The sequence below is a fragment of the Accipiter gentilis genome, chromosome 10 (assembly GCF_929443795.1).
Source record: "Accipiter gentilis chromosome 10, bAccGen1.1, whole genome shotgun sequence".
NCBI classification, from domain to species: Eukaryota; Metazoa; Chordata; class Aves; order Accipitriformes; family Accipitridae; genus Astur; species Astur gentilis.
In genome coordinates, this window is record NC_064889.1 from 12866348 (window position 1) to 12885671 (window position 19324).

Sequence of the window (19324 nt, forward strand, 5' to 3'; positions counted from 1 at the left end):
GGCCAATACAGTAATCCAGAGCGTGATTCCTATAACATGGACAATGCGGGTATAGGTATGGTTTGCATGTACGTTCCTTCTTTCACTGCATAAGGAAGTTGACACAGAAGATATGTATCTAAGGAATCCAAAGAAAGATGTTCTGGAAACTAGGACCTTTATTTTCTTTCCTGCCCTGGTCCATTGACCTGATGGCTTTGGTGATGCGTTGGGGATAGACCCTGAAGCTATTTAATCTGGCACACAGCCTTGGCTTTTGGCTACCAGTGCAATTCTTCTAGATCTCATCAGTGAAAGATATTTGCAATCTCACACTGACATTTAGGAATCTGGTCAAAATGTTTTGTCGTTGTTTTCCCTGACTTAAATTTTAGCACAGTCCATGTTAGTCAGGAAACCTTTTTACATTGTCATTTTTTTAAACTATAAAAAAGAGGGCACGGAAATGCTCATTAGAGTAGAGGCTTCAATTTAAGTTTCTGCCAACAGAGAGAACAGCTTTAAATAAACCTAACTTTTGGAATTACCGTCTCCCTTTTCTCAAATAATGCTGCTCTTCTGAGGATGCTCAGTTTAGGCAAATTACATTTTCAGGTAAAAAGATACTTTATTAGAAATTGACAGCCAGCTCTAATTTAATGGTGTATGATGGATTAAACCATAGGGTTGTCTTTGCAGTGTTAATTCTGAAGCTTCAGACAAAAGCTGATTTGGGTCCTGCCTCAATTATATAAACTGAAATACATTGCCATTCGAGTGGAAGAGGAATCTGGATGATTGATTTCACCTTTGGCCCATCTCCCTATCACTAAAAATTGAGAACAAATGGGGCTGATTTTGCTGTAGAAAAGTGTACTGCAGTTGCGTTTTGGCTCTTAAAAAAGAATGTGGAATGATTTGGAGCTGGATCCCATTTGTTGTTCACAAATTCCAAGGATTTAGTGGGGAGAAAATCTTTTATTTGTTCTGTATAACACTGGCTGTTAAGTACCTAAGTTTGTTGCTGTAGTGCAATATGCACTACATCTGGTTTCTTCATACATACTCAGTTTAGAAATAGAAATTCAGCTGTTACCATAATGAAAGGAGAGCACTATGCTGGCATTTTAATTTTTAAAAAGCACATTCTAGAATACTTAAGTTAAAGCAGGAACATTCTTTCAAAATTATTGTCTTGTGTTCCTGTAATAGTTTGTAGAAAGTGTTAATAATACAACACAGCACACAAGAACAGATGTCCCATTGCAAAGTTTAAATAAAATTGGAAGAAATTAACACCCAGTTTGCTAATGCACAGCAATGGAAACTTTTTTCTACATATGGGGGCTCAAGCTTGGACGCCTACATGCCCTCCCCTTCATTATTGAACAAAGAGGAAAATAGGAACACAATAAAAATAGAAACTGATAAAAAAAGCTCAATCGATGTGTTCATTTTTATCCTGTAGCAGAGTTTCATTTGCTGATCTGTTTTGTTTGCATAATTGCTGATGAATTGAGCTCACCTTTAATCTCTGAAGCCAACTCTCGGTTGCATAAATGCAATAATAAATGCATGCAACATAATCCCAGTTGCAGAACATTGTTACTTTGATCTTTCCCTGAACCATTATCTTATTAAATTTTTATCTCTATGAAATTGTTTGAACTCAACAAAACTTGGAAAATTAGGAAGTTTAGATAAATGATTTCAAGTTTGGCTTGTCCTGTTTCAAGTAGAGGTGAGGAAAAATCAGTGTCAGATTGAATAAAGTGCACTGTATCCAGTTTCTGAAAAATTGTGAGCAGTTTTATGAATGGTAGATTTGTAAATTTACAGTTTCTTGCCTTCCTCACCATTCAGAAATAAATTTATATACGTATTTAGTATCCAAATCTTTTCTTCCTTATTTGATATTGTACTCTCAGGTCAGCAATATTGCAGGACAGTGCTTAAGAGGAGATGCCTCAAAAAGCCCTTTTTTGTGTGTAGATCTGCTAACTTCTTGGGGTTTTTGTTTTTACACTCTGTGTTATTCTGAAGAGACAATGAGCTGATGACTACTCACAGGTGAGGACTGTCTTTGAAATGCAGGAAAACTCTCTCACACAATTGTTATTCTTTCATGCGAATGAACCAAATACATATTGCTCAATTATTCCCAACTGAGCAATTATTTTGCTGCTCAGTAAGGACTGACAGTTGAATTATTATTTTTGGTTTCTTTATCAGTGTTGAATATCAGTCCCTTTTAGGACTTGTAGAGTCGAGGAAGTGTGATTAATTTTGCTCATCAGAATAAACTTATTTACTTATAACAGTCCAGGATACCAGAATTTTACAGCTTGATCCATGCTTTATGGATTGTCTAACTGAGAAGCTAGCATTTCTACTATGTTTGGTAGGTGGGGAAAATACTGTGGTAACTGTTTTGTGCTGACTGACCTGCAAAGAAATTCTTTTAAGTAGATTATTCTGAATGCAAATTAAAGCTTTTTCTTCCTTTTTTTTTTTTTTTTTAAAAAAAAAAAATGATTTTAGAAAGATTTTTGTTCTTTTAACAATGTTTATTGGAGCCTTACTATTCAGTCTCTCAAAAATTATGATTCTTTTTGTGAGTGCCAAGCATTAGTTATTGTTCTTTCTCATCCAGAAAACAAGAGATCAATTTAATCAATCAATTTAATCCTCTGCTTCTGCTCTTCCATTTCTAATAGAACTTAATTATCAAAAGATGCAATACTCCTTTTTATAGCAGTTGCATTAATTAGACTTTCTCCTGGATATAATCATTCTGAGCACTTCAGTGCTCTCAGTTTGATTATTCATTACATTCAAGCAGAGATTGTGAAGCTATGTTAGCATCATTATGTATATTTTACCTTGTCACAAAGAAGTTTCAAATTTTACCCTTTCAGCACTTTTGAACATCTGCCTGCAAAAAAAAAAAAAAAAAAAAAAAATAAAAGAGAATTCTTAGAAAATTTGACATGTTGAGTTTTTGGATTATCTGGTCTTTGCTTGTCCAGAGACTACCTGAAAATTTCCATTCATGTGTCTGGTTGTAAGAAACAGATTCAAGTCCCTCCTTTCATTATGTCCGAGTGTTGGGGAAGCACTGTTGAATAGGGCTTGGGAAAGGACAGATTCAGGCTACCTAAAAGAAAGCTGTTGCAGCACTGACCTCTGTATCTTTCTATCCCCATGTGATTTACATCTGGAGTCTTTGGGGGACAGTGGTACTTTTGGCCGCCAGGAAGTAGTTAGTACCTGTGATACCGCTATCTTCTGCACCTTCTACCATAAGCCCAAAATAGAAGTGGCTTCATTGTGGAGCTACTGAAATAGCGGGATTCCCTCCCAACAGCGTGATTCCCTCCCAAGTCAGTACCATGGACAGAGCACGCCCACACCTGCCTTCCAAATACATGTCGCTCTTAACCTAGGGCATAGGCAGTTAAGTTGAAAGGTTTTCATCTAGTAATTTAGAGAAGTGAACCCCAAGTCTAGAACAACCCCTTACTGTATAGTTTATACTTATGTTTTAAGTCCTATTCTTTATTATTTCTTACTGATTTTATAGATTAATTTCTAAGAGGAGGATTTGAATGTGACTGTGTATTAGTCAAGGACCGGGACAGGGAAAATCCTTCTCTTTTTACTTCTAGAAGAACTCCTACTGAAATATTGGTCTGCTCAGTGTACCACATGCAAATGTCTTTTGCACTGCATACAGCTGCAACATTTTGCCATTTATGGAGCTTTGGAAATACAGCGGGCAATTAAGTATGTATTGATCCACTGTCTAACCATTAGAGACAGCCTTAATATAAATGTAAAATGGCTTGAAGCATAATACAGTTGTCGGCTTGTTTTGCTGGGAAAAAAAAAGTGCTGAAGCATTATGGAGTAGTATATATATGGAGTACTGGGAAGAAAAGAGGTGTAGTTAGTACAACCTTTAAACTGTGATAATATGTACACTTGATGCTGTTCTATAGGGGAACAATAGAAAAGAAAGATAAATTAGCCTGTAAGACTTCACAGCTGCAAGAGTTTTGGATGCTTACAGTGTCCTGCTTTCCTAAAATAACTAGAATGTGCTTAAAAAATAAAAATCTTCTCTATCATTTGGTAATATAGTATAGAGTTTTGAAAGAAAAATTAAACAAAACCCCCAAACATCAAACTCCCAGTAAAAATTCAATACCATTTCAATGAGCCTTTGATTTCAATGAAACTGCACTGGACTAATGGTTCAATTCCTCATGATCAGTAAAACTTGATGAATTTACTAAAGTATGTTTTAGTGTTTGTCACTTATGAAAAAAATGCAGTGTAGTGTTTGATGACAGAAGGTTTATATTTCCCATTATGGAAAATCTCTTTGAATTTAGGGCAAAATAATTCTATATTGTGACAGAAATATGTTGACACAGGTGGCAAAGAAAGAGAGAACCTATTGATGGCTATATACTTGTTTCAGCAAGATTTTCTTTAGTCTAATCAGTCTTGTGTATTTTACTGGTCTTGTCTACTGGATTGTATAGAATTTTACATCTAGTTTGAGTGAACCACACCTGAGAATTATGTGAAGTATCACTTATTACTGGCTGCTGTGATGGGACAAGTGTCTGAGGTTTGATGTGAGAGAAAAGATTTTTTGAACCATCAAACAGCAGCTTTGATGAAAAGCAAGGGGAAGGAGTAGAGTGTGTGAAAACTTCTTGTCAAGAGACAGAATAGGACCAGGCAGTCAGGAGAGAGGGAATTTTTTTTTTTTTCTTTTCTTTCTTTTTTTTTTTTTTTCCCTGAGACATTGTTCCAATAGTACTTGTAAGGGATGTCTTTAAAAATTTTGATAAAAGAACCTTTCACAATTTGCTGTGGTGATATAATGGCTCTGAGTGCCATCTGACTTTGAGATCTGTACAATATGTCCTATATAATACCTAGTTTTAAGAACTACAGTGTCTGAAATGTCTAAGTAGCAAAAGGGAGAACTTTGATATGAGGGGAAAGAGAACACTCAACAAGATTTCCTAGTACTGTTGAAAGCCAGCCATTGTCTGCCGGCTGCTAGCTGACGTGACCAAAATAATACGTTATGTCTTAGCTGTAGACCCTGAGATTTCTGTGTGTCAACAGTATGTGTTAAATAGGAAAAGATCCTGATTTCTGAGACTGTAGGTAGGGAAGACAGAGAGGCACATGCCTTTATGAAGAAAGGCAAGGACATCCTTATAAGACTTTTAGATAGCAAAAAATGTAAGTTACTACTGATAGATTCTTCAGCTGTCCGCTATGGTGGAACCAATCTCATTTGATTAAGATAGTATTTCTGTTCTGTTTTTTATCATTGACCAGCATGGTAAAGCTGTTTAAAAAAATTTAGAATAAACCCATACTATTTCCAAAGCATATTGTTAAAGCTTTATCGATTTGACATTGGGATGGCTTGTGTCCTAGTGATCCAGAGAGCAATGCCCGACCATGTTATAAGTCTTAATAAGGGCTATCTTAGACAAGTCAACAGCTAGAGAGAAGATTAAAATTAGACCGCTGGTTGTCAAAACTAACAACCAAGCAACAGGAGAGCAGCCCGTTCCTGGAACAAACTATGCTATGATGTCTGCTTCTGCAAGCAAGGTGGTAGTCATAGTGGAACCTTGTTCAGGCTTTTTAAGCAGCATTTGGCAGTGCAAGAAACGTCTGCAGTCTGTTAGGATGATTTTCCATTGTTCCTTCACCCTGTCACTCATCAGTCATCTTATTTTTATGAAACATACAGAGCTTGAGCTAGTGTTCAAAAAGAAAAGCTTCTTGTGCCTTCAGCGGGCTTCATGCAACCCCTGTTGTGAACAGGATTTGATTATTAAGAACAAGGATCATTAGAGAGAGAATTTGTGATCTCTGGTTGTTCTAGTAAAGACATTTTCTAGTAAGCTTTTGCTTTTATTCAGGGATATGTTTCACGTAACTTTTTTTTTTTTCTGTTTTCAGCTAAAGAGGATAACTAGTGTTCCTGCCTCTGCTGTGAACATACTGTGCTCATGTAGGTGCGGAGATGAAACATTAATTTGTATAACAATTGTATGAAGTGGTCACTTTTTTTCCATGGAAATGTTTTCCATTTTCTTTCTGTAAAATATAAAAGCAATTTATTATTCCTCCCCTGCCCCAATGTCAAGCATTTTGGAAATCAGGAACATGACATCCTGCTCTAATACTGAACGACTTTCAGTTGTCATGCTCAGTGTGTTCTGTGCATCATAACAGTGAAAGACAGGAAAACACTGATACCTGCTGATGTTACTACACCTGATCTATAGTTCCGAAAGTTTCTCAAAAGCTTTAATGGCTTTAGAATCCTCTGTGGATTTATGCTAGACCGTAGCAGTAGAACTATCTGCGTAAGTCTGGGCTCCATAAAAATGAGGATAAGAATACCCTTTTCTAATGTTGTTTTGAAGCAACTGTTGCTACTAATCAGCCTGAAATCAGGATGCAGAGCAGCTGAAAGACAGTAATTAAAAAATGTGATTCTAAATATTAGCAAAAAAAAAAAAAAAAGTTAAATGTATTTATCCTGTAATGGCATTATCAGAATGACCAGATAAAGTAAAATAAACAAAACATGACATGTACTTCACAGTACAACACATTAATGCTGTGGGGAAATGAGCTTTGATGCAGAAAATCTTGCTGTTGTATATTGTTGCTTCCCCATTCCACACACACACACACACACACACACACACACACAAAAAAAAAAAAAAAAGGAGAGAGAATAATTCAGGACCATATGGGAGTTTAATAAAACTGAGTGTCAAGAATCCTCTCACATCCATTCCAGATGGTTTAGACTTTCCTTGGAACTGAATGTCTCATGTTAAATCAGCTCCCTGTTTATTCTCAGTTAATAACAGTTGCAAAGGTGAAGAGAAGATTAATCTAGCAGAAAAGGCATGAGGACAGCAAGATGTATTTCTTGTAAAATAGTTAAAATTGAAAGATACCATTCTGGTGCATGAGCAGAAGGATATGACTGGAAATAAGCAGTTTGATTTACTACATGTATTCAAACATATGATGGCACGCAAAGAAAAAGAATCTTTCCTCGTAAGGGAAGGCTTGGTTTCCTTTCAAAAGAAGGGGAGATATACATATTTATTTATTTATGACTAAAAGGAAAAGTCCTGACTGGATTTGGGAACTTTGTGTGATTCCCCATATTTTTTCCAGTTCGTGATCACAAATAAATATTTGTCATTCAATCTGAGACCATTATGAGCAGAGTTTGACAGTCATGCAGATTTTTTGTCATAACTGCTAATAACTGAGGTTTAGGATGATATTGTTGAACTCATCATAGCAGACAATACTTAGACATTTTGTACCAATAAAGAAATGCAGATTCATTTCACATTCCATCCTTACAGGGTAAAAAGCCATGTGTTTTTCTGTGCACTGTGGTAAATATTGTGGTCTAATGCTTTTTTTTTTTTTCCTTTTAAAATGAGTGTGCTTTTTTTCCTTCAAATTCTATCTTAACATGTGAATTGAAGTATATTCTACCGGTGTTAGATCTATGGGTTTGAGTTTGCATGACTGCTTTTACAGCAATAAATCTTGCCTTGTCCATCAGCTAGTTGAACTTTTGCTGCACAGATGACACCCCCCCCCCCCCAACCCCCCCCCCCAATTTCTTAATTTCACGCTGTCATTCTCTTTATCCTATTAAAAAACTAGAGGTTTCGTTTCCTCTGACAGAGCAGCAACTGGAAATGAATGAGGTACAGCATGCAATATTATCACACTGGACCAATGCAAAATCAGCCTTGCTCTGTTTTTTCTCTCTCTTCCCTCTTGCAAATATTAGGCATCAAACCATTTAAAACTTCATATGAAACACTGTTACCTGTTCTGAGTTCTCTGTATCCATCTGCCTTGTACTTCAATTACTTTTTTAAGGAAGAGTAAAAACCTGGCTTTTTGAGTCAGGGTTGGGTTGTTTTGGGTTTGTTTTTTTTTTGTCTTTATGTAATTATTTAAGTGCAGCTGGCAACCTTACTTATTTACACAAGCCTAGATATCAAGTGAAAATTCCAAAGTTTGAAAGCTGATGATGAATAAAAGACAGTCCTTTGATATTCTTTAATCATAATCTAACAGTACAGTTGTCATGGACAACTCTGTTGCTTATCAGCTATATATCTTGTGCACAAGCATTAGACTGTACAAAAATAATTATTTTTGTCAGTTATTGTTCTAGGCCCAAAGATATTACGCCCACTTGACAAAAACATAATGCTATTAATATATATATATGAAACCCGCTCCGAAAAATAACTTAAGCCAGTTTGCAATGATTGCTGTATTCTTGTTGTCTTTAAAAGGTATTCAATTCTAAAGAGATATTGGAGGCTGGGGATTTAAAATAGATCTGACAGAACGTGTTCCCTAATTAATTTGAAAAATTCTTGATGTAGCTTCTTTTGTACAGTTAGTTTTGAATGCACAATTGGCCCTACTTTACAGGCTAGATCTATTATCTGACATTTTTACTACTGGGGGATTATTAAACTGAAGATTGTTTGGGAATTGTATTGTCTAAAGATGACTCTTGATGGCTATATTTCATCCATGTGGTGCTCTGTCATCTTCTAGGGGATAACAGATGGGTTCAAGTGTCTGTCCAGTTTGTTCTCAATAGAAGCAATTCCTTTTGCTCAAGAAGTTCAGTGGTTTAGATCTAGCTATCCCATTTTAGTCTTTGCTGCTTTACAAAGGCAGTTTCTCTCCCCGGTACGTGATTGCTTAAGAGCTGGATGGAAGACACAAAAGTTCTGTTTGGTGAAACCAGATAGTTCTGTGGCAGTGGGACTGGGAAAGTCTGACTTATTTCTTGAGCTTTCTTTTGTTTAATGAACTATGAGCATCAAAGTTGGACCTACGTAAGAAGGTTCCATCGCATGTCCGTTAGATGTCTTCCAATGTCTAATAAATGAAGTGTTTTGCTTTGTGGTGGTTTTGTTTGTTTGGTTTGGTTTGGTGTTTTTTTTTCTTCAGTTACAGCATTTCTTCTATTTTGTTGCATGTTTTGGAAAAATTGTAGGATTGCAAATATGTTTAAAATTTCCTTCCCTTTCTCTTTCAATTTTTTTAGTGCAAACGTTTTTGGGGAGAGAGCACACAAATAAAAAGAATGCATGACTGTATAATGCTTATTTCTGGAGTAAATGAGATTAGCGATGTATGTGTCATTCTTTGACTTCCACACTTACCGATGCATATAGTAGGTAAAAAAAATTAAAAATCCATGTTTCTCCATTTCAATATCCTACTAGGTTACATAAAAAAGATGCGATGCATCAAATTTCTTTTAATAACCTAGCAGAATCATTGTTAGTAAGGGGAAGGCAGTTATTTCTCTTCATTAAACTTCTAAGTGCTTATTTTAAAGTAATCGGGGGACCATATGCTTTATAGTCTTGCATAGCTAATACATATCCCCTTCTGCATTTTCTGTAACACCAAAGCTCAAAATTATACTGAAGGGTTAGAATGTACCTGTGGTCATATGGTGATTTCAGAAATGGCTGTTAAGAACAGTTATTTAATTTCTTAGTTTTTCTAGACACGTTTTAAATTTTAAACAGACACTAATATAGATGTTTGGCTACTACAGGAACCTGTAAAAATGTGTTACTGAATGTTAACTTGAAGTTAAATCTCTGAGAGCTGAAAGGGTTTAAATACTCTTTTTGTTTGTTTTATCCATTGGAAATGGATTTGAAGCCAGTATCAGACATGAGTGCTTTTTTCTCAAAGGAAGTTCATAATCTGAACCCATTTTACATGCTAGTCTTAAAGCTACTTTCAACATTCAACCAAAACTGAAGAAAATTAACTAGGCTTAAATGGAAAGGCTTGGGGTTTATTGGGCTTTATTTCTTCTCTCGGCAGGCCATTTAAATGTAATTCAGTGGGGGGGGGGGGGGGGAACAAAGCTTGGTAAACTATCATGAATTCCATCAGAAATGGACTTCGTTCCTAAGGGTGAAGAAATACATACTTTGAAGATTTTAAAAGGTATTGATTTCCTATCACACGTTCTTCCTGACGAATTCTATGGTTTCTTCCATTCATAATGCATTATAATGACTCTGAATGTTTGGGGATGTTTATTTGTGCATCAGCAGCTCCCCGATTTTAGGAATTGCCCACTGTTAAATGAGAGGGCTAAGGAATGAGCTTGAGCACTACACTTCTTGTTTGCCTTCTTGTTCTGTAGCAATGTTACTCTGTCCCTTGGCTGTATATTGGAGAGCTTCAGCTAGCGGGGTAGTGCGATACATAAATCTCCTTCAGAATCCAAGTATTGTTTTCTCCATCATGCCAACAAGCTTTAAATCTTTCACATGATCTCATCTTTATCTCAAAGCATGTGTTTAAAACCTTTAGTTTTGTGTAGTTCTATGCATAAAAACATACTGCTCTGGGAGGCTCCAGTACAGAACTTATGTTACTTCAGACATCTGTAAGTGGAAAAAAGAGATCAAGGACTAAATAACTGTGTAGTATGTGGCCTAAATCTCTGCTCTGGAAAGTTTCTCCCTTGATAAAGCAGTTAAGCTGTTGTAACTCTATTTTGTCATGTTACTGCAAAAGGGATGGATAAGTAAATGAAAGGGTTCAGAATGCTATAGAAAAATAATTTATTAATGTAATGAAATAGCACAATGAAACTGCAAATAGGAAATAGTTATACAATAATAAAATATGTATTGCAATGTAATGATAACTGCAAAAAAAAAATATAGAAAATGTTTGGCCTTGGTGCACAAAACCAGATTGTGGCACGAAGTATAGCCTTAATATTTCAGAATTAAAATACTATGAAAAGTAATAATGGCAATGCTTTGCGGATGAGGTGAAGCACAGAATATCTCTTTTGACAGGCTGAAGGATGACTGTTACTCTAGGATTTATGTTGTACCCGGGTACTGCTGTTTATTGCTAATCAATTAGGAGAACATGATGTCTTTGCTATTAATTTAAAAATAAATTTAGAATTAATTTTTCTTTGCTCTCAGGGGCAGTCATAACACTTAAACTTTTAAATCCCACTGTCTTTACATGACATTTCATTAGACTTGCTCAGAATACCGAAATGAACCCTTGTAAACCACACATTGTAAGTTCTAAAAAGGCTTGGTCAATAAATGTCACACTTCAGTTTATTTTTTAACTTTTCAAACTGTGGACTAATACATAAATAGTCATTGGACTTGCAAAGGCTCCACTGCAATAATATTCATTAAGGGTTTTTAATCTGATCCAAGTCCAATCTATGGTATTTTATTTGAAAGACTATGGTGTCACAGAAATGCCATGCTAATTAATCAGCCTCTTCAGAAGCCAAATACTGAAGCAGCGTTTTGGATTGGTTTAATCCCCTATTGCTCTATTCATGCTCTGTCCCTACACTTTGTTCTACAGAGAACTTGAGTTCTGAGAGAGGAATTGGGAATTTAATAGTTCAATTAAAAAAAAAAAAAGTAAACAGATTCATGTTAGCAGACTTCAAACAGAAAATTCAATAAATGGTTTGAAATTTAAGTATGTCCAATATTATGCTTTAAGCTGCTCACAAACTGATGATCTGTAGCTTGACAGCTTTAAAGAACATGGCACACTTGGGCTTTCAATAGTTTATAATGTTTGGAGACGATTCCTGCACATAATATTGCATTGCCCTTTCTTTCAAAAAATGTGGTGGGTTGTGGGTTGGTATGTTTGTTTGTTTATTTATTTATTTATTTTTACAATTACCAGAACTTGGATTCTATTGTTAGTGGCAGTAGCTAAATTGCAGAGCCTTGCCCTTCTTAAACTTGAGCTCTTCCACAGGGCTTTTGAGGATGAGCACATTTTCCGAAGAGCATAGAGCGAGCCCAGGAGAGAATAGTAACATTCTGTGTGAAAACCTTTTAACCCTGCACGATGTAGTTCTCCAAAACAATTTATCCTTTGTTGGGTCATGATACAGAAATGATTGATGGTAAAAGACTCAAATTTAAGAGAATTTCAGCAGGCTTTTGTATTTGCTAGGTGACACTTTCCTATTATGGCACAGAGCTCTAGTGTGTAGCTGGAACTGAAAACGGGGAGTTGTCATTCCTTGATATAATTTTAAATAGCTGTTAAAAACCCACCCACCCACCCAACCAACCAACAAAACCTCTGATGTTCTTGTACTTACTACTTTAAGCAGGATAATTGCTAGCAATGAAGGAAAACACAGTATAGACTCAATAATTTACTGGTAACCTAATTAATAACAATAAGCAAGCAATAATAAACCACATCAAACCAGCGAGCTGTATCTATTCCTCTTGAAGTGTTCTTGCATCTTGATTATGTGTGGAGTCCCAAGGTTGATGGCTATCCTTCCCCAGGTGGAGTGTCACAACAAGACATTAGTGTCCCCAGCTCTGGCAAGGAGGTGTTATTCCTCATGGTGTTGTCATCTTCTTCACCTGTAGGTTCCCTGGAGCCACATGTACACATTTGCAACAACAGTTGGCTTACCTTCTCATTTGTCTGCAACTTTCTGCTATCCCTGAGTTTTACTCTATGTTCTAACCAAAGCATTGCCATTGATTATACATTTCCTGCTTTACTAACCTTTGGTTAAATTGTTAGATAGTATGATTTACATAGTGTTAGAGAAATATTTACTGTATACATAATCTTATTTACTCACACCATGTATACATCCTCTTAGATGCAGACTCTGGCCATATATACTGGCATCTAAACAACGGCATTTTAACTGGATTATGGTCCCAGTGTCTTGGGGTTTTGACCAAAGATTGTCATCTGAGTGAAGGGGCCCCTCAGGCAATTAGTTCCTGAGCTACACAGTAAATTGATTTTTACTGTAACCTTTCTCTGGGACATGGGTTTAGCAAGTCAGGTCTGTTTCGATGACTTAATTGATACTCATAACGTGCTTTGAGATCCTTAAGTGAAGTCATGTAATGGATCGATAACATTCCTGTAGTATGAATTTATCTTCTTTGCATTGTTCTTCATGTAAGCAGGAAGACAAGACCAATGAATATAGTTTCATTTGTATTTATACTTCTGAGCTGGTGGAATTTAATTTGAAAACATTTCACTTCAAAGAGAAAAGGATCCATTTGCGGCTACTTTCATATTCGTTCAGTAGCTGGATCTAACCCTTTTGCAAAATTTAATTATGTGCTCTCTGAAATGGAAGTGGCAATTTTCTTAATGCAGTTAGCACCGTAGTTAATATTATAATAATGCTGATTTATACTCTTCTCATGTCTCTCTTGAATTATTGTTTAACACTGAAAAATATCTTCTAACATTTGCTGGAATGAAAAAAAGGTGAATATAAATACAAATATGTGTATAGGTGTTAGAATGTGCAGTTTCTGAATATAGCTATTTTGATCTATAACCACTTGCCAAGAATCTTTCAATGGCTGCCAAATGGAAAATGAAATTCAACTCCATCTACATATCATTACAAGGGAAGGATAAGTTTATAAGGCATTGAGTGAGATGCTAATCGGCTTTTCTAAAACTAAAGAGGAATTAAATGATTGAAATCCGATGGGAGGTATTTTCAACTCTAATCAGGCAGTTTAATGGAGTTGTGCACATTGTGCCAAACGTGTCCTTTTTTGCAGCAAAGTTGACTGGTCTTGATTTTGACCAGCAATTATTTAAAGAATAAAGAGTTATTATGAAGACCTGCTCAATTCTTGGACTGATAAGTTCATAACTACTGTAGAGTTGTGGTGAGGCTGCATAAAGTATTGGGACCTGCATTACTCATTGAAGGTTCAATATGCAAAAATCAACTTCAAAGTCCTTCAAACACTCTAATATTTCATTAGAGGTTCCTGCTCTACTGTGGACTATGGAAAAATGCCATAGAGGCACTAAATTAAATTAACCAAGCAACAGGGTAAAATATCACATAAAAATATCATATTAAGAGAAAGTGAGTTAGAATCAATGGATCAAATTCATTAAGTTAAGCTGAATTAGACTTAAAATACCAGCAGAGCCTTACAATTGCTCAGAAATAATTTTGAAACTTACTAGGCAGGGTTCTGTCAATCTTGATGCCAAATGGTGCATACAGATTCCACTCAAGTAGCGTGGGAGAACACTTTTAGTAAAATGTGATATTTGAAAATGATATTCTGATGCCAGTACTAATTGTAATAATGCCAATAAATTCTGTCCACACTATTGGTGGTTACTTTTCTCTCCACCTCTATACTTTGAGTGACTCTGGAATGACTCTGCATCTTCCTAAAGCAGTGTTTAATAACTGAGTAAAGACCATAGGAGTCTATTGGCTTTTGTATATCAACAGGGACCTTGATAATACATAAACTGCTGTTGCATGAATAAATTTTCTGTGTGCGCCACCTGCTGGACCCTGATCAGAGTGCAATGTTAATTCACAGGTCTTTTCAATTATATTTGTACCTAAATAAAGTTACCTGCAACTAAAGAGATGATAGCAGAAATATGAACAGCATAAAATCATCTCACTTTATGAAAGCAGTAGGGTTTTTTTAGTGACTGGAGTTCAAAATATATAATTCTAAAAATGACAATTCTGGATATTTTTTTTTTTTTTTTTGATGCATTAATGCATTTGAATGGAATTATTGCTACAGTCGTGTAGATCTGTGGAATCGAGTACTTGTCTACATTGTAAAATTAAAGGTCTATGTTTGAAAACATTGGACTTACAACAGTATGCAAACCCGGCACTTTTATAATAGATATCACAAAGTTTAAGGCTTACAATAATAGTAGATAGGTAATGTTGTTTTGAGCCCTAACGGTTGTAACATCTCAAGTTCTGGGTAACTGCCACTTTAAAATGAGTATGTTGGCAGCAAATTCCAATCTTAGATTAGAGAAGGATTTATTTCACCATAGATCAGAGCAGATTTGGCCCAACATATTAACCGTTGTCCTCTAACCAACACAAATACATTCCTTTCTGCTGTAAACTTTCAATTGGGATTTTCTTTTAAAGTTAGGAACTTCATTTAATGGGGTATTAACTGAGGATATAGCACTGGATTGTATTGGAGAATGCAGAAAGTGAACAATCTAATAAAATGACAATTGTTTATTAATGTTTTAAAATTACTAATAGAGCTTGTAAATTTCTAGGATAAATATTTTCACTGGGAGTGTCTCATGATCAGGATACTGTTTGAAATATCTATCTAATTGCAGCTATGTTAAAATTCTTGTGAATTTTTTTTTACTGTGCCATTTACTACCCTCCATTTTACTGTCACTTAGCCAAATACAAGAATTATCTCTCTGAAAGCTTTCATTTGAAAGTGAAATAAATTATACAGATACAAACTGAACTTGTCATGCCATCATGATATGAAAAGTAGAAGAGATGAAAATTACTTTGAACTATGCAGTTAGTTTACTTCTTTGCTTTGTTTCTTTTTTTTTTTTTTTTTTATTACTTTGGTTACTCCTCTCACACACAGCTGAGCCCTTTGTATCATCAAGCCAAGCTTTTTTGTTACATCCACAAATCCCTATTATCTTAAGAATCACCAAAACCTACCTTTTCTCCCTTCTTTTAAAGCTTCGATAAAGTGCATTCCTAGGCAAGCAGTCTTGTATGAACTGAAATGACTTAATCCATTCCCACTTTCTTACTATTCTTAAAAATATCTTTGCAATACTATATTGTCTGAAATCAGTGGGAAATTTGAGTTTAGAACATCCCGGATTTCATCCTTATATCTAATAATTTAATAATCAGTTCATGCATGCATACACACTCATGCATTTAAATGCATTTTGTGACTCTTAGATTGGGAAAACACTATGAAACATGATTTAAAACTTGTTTTTGTGCATACAACTTTTATTTGATGATCATCTTATTTTTCTAACAACATCCACGTTTATGTGTTTTGAGCAGCCCATAATCACAGCGATGTATAAAACATAGTCTTCAAGTTTGGTCTATGCTGACGTATTGAACATTAATGGAATAGTCACTTGATGACAGTAGATGTGATGTCATTTTAAAAGTCACTTAAATTTTTACAGTGCCTGATAATAAAACACCATTTAAAATCAGAGCTCTGTTTTGTACAATGGCATATACACATTGAAAAGATTTAAACTCTTTATATCCTCATGGCACGTTTTGAAACACTACTTCGCCCAAGCGCAGTTCTCAAACATATGTAAGTACATGAAGAGGGGAAATGGACCTTATCGTGCAAATATTCATGCAAATGGACCTCTGCATAACACCCATAATAAAGATGTGGAGAAACAGGGCTTAGATTAGCTAACAGCTCAGATTAACAGGCCTATTGTCCAAATGTGGGCAAAACTACGTAGTGTAGAGATTTGAGGACCAGAAACACTATGTGCAAAGCATATAAGAAAGCATATACTTAAAATACAATGGGAAATAATTCTGCAGGCTTGCTTACAAAAGTAAAAAATTAAACTGCTTTATTTCTTCCATAGAATAATGATGGTAATCATGTTTCTGAAATTCCAGTCTACAAATTCAACAATATATAATACATTAAAGAAATCAGAGCAGCATGCATTTTCCATATATCTACATGATTTCATATAATTATTTCAAAATTTGAATGCTAAAACTAATTTATTAATTCCAACCTTGTGAAAAATTTTACTTGGGAGTGAACTATAATTATGAGGTGGAAAATCAGAGACTAAATTATCACTATAAAAATGTTTTCATGTGTGAAATAAGTGAAGATACATACTGTGTATAAAATAGTAGTTTATTCCCAAGAAAAAGGACCCTTCAGTGGATTTCTTTTTAAAGTTTTCACACAAATGAGAAATGTGTGTCTACTGATGCACCCTTTTCAGTGTTTTACAATAGAGAATGAATAAGAATAGGATTTTATCAGTGTTTTGTTTTGTTTTGTTTGGTGTGGGTTTTTTTGTGGTGTCTTCTTTTTTTTTAAAAAAAAAATTTTTTCCTTCTCCCAACAGCTCTAACAAATTCCTAGTTTAAAGGCTACAGAGAATATAGAAATAGAGGTTACATTAGATATTCCAAAGGCTCATACCACTATGTCACTTCATGACTTAAAAACCAGAGAATCGTAGAATCATTTAGGTTGGAAAAGACCTTTAAGATCATCAAGTCTAACCATTAAATCCTATTTCTGTATGTCTTCAAATGCCCAATTTTGTATTTACAGGTGGTATGGGATTGCACTTCACTGTTGTAATTTTTCGGTACCATGCAAATGCTATGGAGAAAGCTTTAAAAGTAACCTAGCTACAATAAATTATTCTGCTTTCAAGTTTTGATTTATTTTTTTTAAAATTACTCTAGAAAATTTGCACGCTGTTTTGAGAAATGACCTAAATGTGCAGCTCCTCTTCTTTGTCACCAGTCCCAGCCTCACCTAATTCATTACCTTTGGCTGGAACACATATTTATTTGTTGTGTTAATGCAGTTTTTACATGCTACTGTATCGATCTTCCTCTGCTGGACTTGCACCTAAAAGCAGTGGTCCAAGGGAACAGATTAATTAATCTAATTAATTGTAATTAGATTTTCTAAGTAAGGACATAAGCAACCTTCTTCCTTTTTCCTTTTAAGTGACTTGGAAGGAAAAGGTTAGTAAGAAGCCTATTGTGCATTGGTTGTTTGGCTTTTTCAAGGCATTTTATCTGGAAAACACCTTTCTTTGGGCTACACAGTATGGAAACTCAAGCTTGCTGAAAATGGAAAGTGTCTGTCAAGGAATGTTGTTATTAAGCCAGGAAGATCTTTTATTCTTGACCAAATCAACAACTCATCATTAGGCTAGTAGAGATATCAATGAATGTCAAAATTCTACAGATTTCAAGATAGGTCCATTTTCAACAGGAAATGTTGGGTAGTTATGTAGCTACCCTGTCAAGGACTAAGTATAAAACTAAGCCTAATTTATAATAAAAATAAAAATCTGCGTGCAAAACCCCCTTAAAAATGTTTTCTAGAAATCTACTTGTTACTTCAGAAATTTTCTCCTTTGCCACTACAAAGCTCTGATCATTTACCCAATGAAGCTTGCATCTTACCTTGAGTAGATGACCGAAGCCTATTTTACCTTAAAAAAAAAAAAAAAAAAAAAGTCTAGGTCTTGAGCTAGTGTTTCTCTTCTTTTGCTACTGACTTTCTTTAAATCGGTGGGCGCGAGGCAAGATGCTCGAGAGCAGGATACAGCCCAGTACTCTTTCAGGAGAAGCAATAAGAGCTATGTGGATAATTAGGGAGGGACTTTCTCCCCTGCTGTGGTGTGGGAACATGGGCAACAACTCCAAGTCTTATTCTCTGAAGTACAATTGAGCAATTAAAACCAGATTGAAACAGGATTTGGTACTGCTTAGGCAGCTTAGAGAGAATTTGAACTTCTTCACCAAACTGAGGCGAGGTGGGAAATTTCTAGAGTTAACCAAGTGAGGTGGAACTGAGCGTTGCTCCACCCCTCTGTGTCCTACTGGTGGTAATGTTTCGTATCGTTACCTTAGTCTCAGCTGGTCTTTAGTAAGATGTTTACAGATCCTCTGTGGCATACTCTGTAGCAGGACTCTGGGTTTTAAAAACATAGAACAGTTATCTCAGCTGTCATATTACCTAGTACTCTGGAAATGACTACCATCAGCAAAATTTATCTGGCACTGTAAGTGTTTGGTATCTGTTTAATATGACAGCAAAACATGGTAAAGAAAAATGTTTGACTGACTCCTTGTACAAACATTTTTTGTAGCTGATATATGTCCTAAATATTTTAAATTGTTTCATAGTCTTAAAATCAACTTTAACATTATTCATTCAGATGTTTTCAAAACCAGATAATTAGAGCTTTTGCAGTAGTTCAATACTGCTAGGTGCAACTTTGGGGCGGTTCAGGGAAGGGGGACACGCGTAGTCCTGGAATTAAACACACGTTGCGCATGTTCTTTTGTTGATCCCCAAACCTCTGAACTTGCACTATTTGAAAAGCAAGGCATAGCTTCGTCTGGACTTGATGATTTTCAAAAGTAGCTAGGAATCCTGCGTATAGCGTGGCATCACCTAGCAACAGGACTGTTTTGTAATTTTGGTCTTTCGTTATTAGATTGAAGCTGTGGCCAGAATGCGGTTCTGCTGTGCAGGCAGAACAAGTTGTCATCTGAAACTATAGTTGTTTAGGGGCAACAAAACGCCTTAGTCTGTATCTTTACCTAGGAATGATGGGGATTTCT

General features: G+C 35.5%; 1 protein-coding gene across 1 annotated transcript in view; it reads left to right on the forward strand.

The window, feature by feature from the left end:
* The window catches only part of AP4E1 (adaptor related protein complex 4 subunit epsilon 1), a 320304-nt gene that overhangs the window by 92931 nt on the left and 208049 nt on the right, over positions 1–19324 (forward strand). The window lies entirely within an intron of this gene.